The sequence below is a fragment of the Saccostrea echinata genome, unplaced genomic scaffold, assembly GCF_033153115.1.
Source record: "Saccostrea echinata isolate AGI-Se365-2 ecotype Australia unplaced genomic scaffold, CSIRO_AGI_Sech_v1 ptg000006l, whole genome shotgun sequence".
Classification (NCBI taxonomy): Eukaryota; Metazoa; Mollusca; class Bivalvia; order Ostreida; family Ostreidae; genus Saccostrea; species Saccostrea echinata.
This window is the reverse complement of record NW_026889755.1, coordinates 3816382-3820144: the sequence shown is the minus strand read 5'-3', so window position 1 is coordinate 3820144 and position 3763 is coordinate 3816382. Positions and strand designations below refer to the sequence as shown.

The window sequence follows — 3763 nt, the reverse complement described above, 5'->3', positions numbered from 1 at the left end:
GATCCTAGCTCCAAATTTTTACGAATTCTTGTATTTTATTCCCCCTTGAGCTTATTTGAGCCTTTGGCTCAGGTTTGGCTAAGGTGAGCTAAAAAATATATGTACTCTACTTTACTAACCTGAGAAAGGCATTTCATGCTAGTTTCAACACTTTCACAGGAACTCCGAGTCTTGCTAATTTTAACACCTTCGTAGCAAGGATATCTTCAATAATCTGAAATTCAATCTGAATCATTACAAATATGTAGCGGTTGATATGTGTTCATATGTTTTTGGATAAATGTATGTATGGGAATTAAAAGTATATGTAATATCATTTTTAAATGTTTATACACCAGTGAAACTTGTCTAATACAGATATTGTGCATATATTCCAAAATGAAGTTGCGCATTCTCAAATTTTGCCTACTTGTCTAATACAGATCGATGTTGTGTATTCCAAACTCTTACCTAAATACAACATGTGCAGTCATGAGTGTAAACCTTATGCCCTTTTCAAAAAATGCAGTTACATGTACCTAAAATTTTGCTAATTCCACTTTCTACAGAACCAGAGCTCGCTGGAATAGACAAGTTTTATGGAAGTAGTATACAAATTGAAAACTTAATTACCGGTTATGCACTATATTAATGCCACTTCAATTTATAGACTTTTTGTCAATCAAATAGTAAAATAGTTAATAGATAATTTGCATTTTCACAGGCAAGTAAAAAATTGATACTTTGTAAAATTGATAGTAGTGTGAAATTGTAAATGTCGAGGTAATATTTTAGGGATAAATATTTTAAATGATATAAATGTAAAATTTATTTCAATAACTCCATTTCCTTAACTGTGTGAAGAAAATCTATTTATAGTAACAGATACTTTCCATTAAAGCATGATTTAGTAGGCAAATTATTGGGAAAAGACGCTATACACTGTACCTCTTTATAATTTTGTTTTAAAACTTACCTCCTTGTTTGATGTTTTCAGAACACTCCATGAATGATCTAAATATCTTCCTCTTGAAGGTTCTTCCTTCTTCCACACATGGAGCATGCAGCAGCATGCTACAATAAATTGTATATTTTTATTAGAACAATTCAATTCCTTACTGGCATTAAAGCACAATTAAAGTGCCGCGCCACAGCATGATACGCCCGTCAAAAAATTACAATTTTCTTGAACAGTTTAGAGTGCAAGAAAATCATGTCAACCTTGATTCTAAGATTTCCATGATTTTTCCATTCCTTAAAGTATTTATCCATCCCCTGTGATGTAGGCATTAATTATAATAAATATTACATCATTGATAGATTTCTATGCTGGTTGTGTTAGACCTTGTCGAATGCCCATCATATTAAACAATATCAAATTAGTCTTAACACCTTAATCTATACCAAATTAATTTTGAAAATAAAAGGCTGGCCATCAAATCAAATATGCTATAAACTGACCAGCAGTTCTTCTGTCTAATCCCCAAAGGATACAGATAAGACTGCTTGATCAGAGATGCTCTAAAGAAATGATTGAGACAGCTAGCCTTCCTACATTGAACTCATTAATTAATCTAAAAGTACCTGGATGCTTGTCTACTCATTACTACCAAGAGATGAATGGGTCTGCACTATCTACCACAATTTTTTTTTAAAACATATAAAATACTCAAAGATTTTTTTTGTTGAGATTTAATGTCCGACAGGTTTTAATATGTAATTCATATGGACATGCTGATTCCACCCCACCCCATAAAATTAGTTTTTAAATTAATAATATTATATAATATCAGATTAGTCTATTATGCAATATCAAATTAGTTTTAATTACTTTTCATCAAATTCATTTTAAAACTTAGGCTAGCCAACAAGAGCTATTTTTAATCCAACAGGCTTTAACCCATTTGCCCAATACCCAAGGGATATAGATAACACCTGCTTGATCAGAGATGCTCTACCAGTTAGCTCCTCACACTAAACTCATTAATTTCTCTGTAATTTGACATGCAATTTTCTGTTATCAAAAATCTTCTTGACACTCATGGAAGAGGTAGGATTTCTCTAACATACATTATATTTGTTATACAGCTAAAGTCTTCTAGTTATGGGCTGGAAAGGATTTTTCCATATTTGACTATAACTTCTTAATTAAAGGTCTGAGCGACCTACTTTTTATGCGCGACACACCTTCTACCCAAGATGCTTTAGATGACAAAAGTTTGATAATCCTAGGCCTAATAGTATTAAAGTTATGAGCCGGAAACAAAAAAGCTAACAGACGGACAGACGGACGGACATGAAGCCTATAACAAAATACGTCCCGTCTTAAGACGGGTGTATAATAATTATATAGGAATGTGTTGTTAGCCATTCAACCACACATTTGACATATTTTTTTTAATTTAGTTTTGTATGTTGACAGGTCTAAATAAACAATAATTGGAGAAACTCTTAAAGGGTACATTTGATTAGCATGATCATCTACTCTACGAATAAATATAACATCGTATATAAGAACATTTAGTTACTTACGTATAAATGGTAGCGTTGCACCAGCTTGACCAATAAAATGAAGGATTTCACACTTCTTCAAACCCCTGCTTTCACATTTCACGTGTTCTACTTGGAAGGGAATTCTTAGTCCAATCTTCTCTTTGGTTTTCACTAAGTAAGTTGGAGCTAAGAAGACTTGGAATTTGACATAGCTTCCTTCTTGACTTCTTTGTATTTAATTTTAAAAAAAAGTCAAAATAACTCGTGCACATTCGATAGTCATTCACTGTATTTAGCAAGTGCAACACATGGCATATGACCTACTTAAGACAAACTGATATGAAACTGGTCAATGTTGAAATTCACGAAGTGTTGAATGTCCCCAGAACAAGCATTATCACATCTTCTAAGGAAGCTGCACTATATAATCTAGGCACTTTTGTATAAAAATATCAATAAAACACATGGTTTGTAAAAAGGAACTCCAGACGTCATACTTACAAATTCCGCCAGAGTTCGTTTGCTCTCTGTAGACGGGGCCTCGACGGGGATTATGGTCATTCTTACAAATATAGTGTTGTTTTTACCTCCTTTCACTGTTGGAACTAGAGAGTTTTACAAAGGGAGGTAATATTTAGTGAAATGCCATTTTTTTCTCATTTTTCAAATGCATTTTAATTTTTTAAATCAAAAAACACACACCCAAAATAATTATAAATATATAATCAAGTATGGGTTTGCTTTCAAAATATTGTTAATATTTTATAAACCTATCTTGGGATTTTTCATAAAATTGCACTGAAATTATGGTTATTTAGCCTATTGGTTAAGGGTTAAAAAGGTGAGGAAATTTAAATTTCTTTAAAATAAAAAAAGGTGTTAATGATAAATCAAAATAATTTTTTATCTTTACTTCACACCTTGTTTTCACAATTAAATGCACTTCATCCAACCATAGTGCATTATTTATTTTGAATATTTGATGATAAATTACGAGAAAACTGGTCATTTCAAACATGGGGGTAGCCACAAAATGTGTTAGGGGCCATAACCTGGAGGATAGGTCACATCCCAAATTTTTTAATATAATCTCATACACATTCATAATTTTTTCATATATGTTTTATTAAAACCCGTGATATTCGTTTGAACAGCATCCGAGGTCCTTAGGGCCCTGTCACACCAAGCTGCGTCCACACGGAGTCCTTACGGCGTTGTAAAAATGTTAAAAATCGCAGTGGAATCGCAGGGAAATCGCACAAATTTCTGTAAAAATTTTACAATGTGAAGA

At 32.4% G+C, this 3763-nt stretch overlaps 1 long non-coding RNA gene across 1 annotated transcript; it reads right to left on the bottom strand.

Moving 5' to 3' along the window:
* Positions 1–1106: 1106 nt before the first annotated feature.
* On the bottom strand, positions 1107–2010 carry LOC133180450 (uncharacterized). The gene is made up of 2 exons (XR_009720319.1): positions 1520–2010; positions 1107–1484 (listed from the first exon to the last, which is right to left on the bottom strand). It is a non-coding gene; the product is annotated as an uncharacterized LOC133180450 (long non-coding RNA).
* Between the last annotated feature and the right edge of the window lie 1753 nt (positions 2011–3763).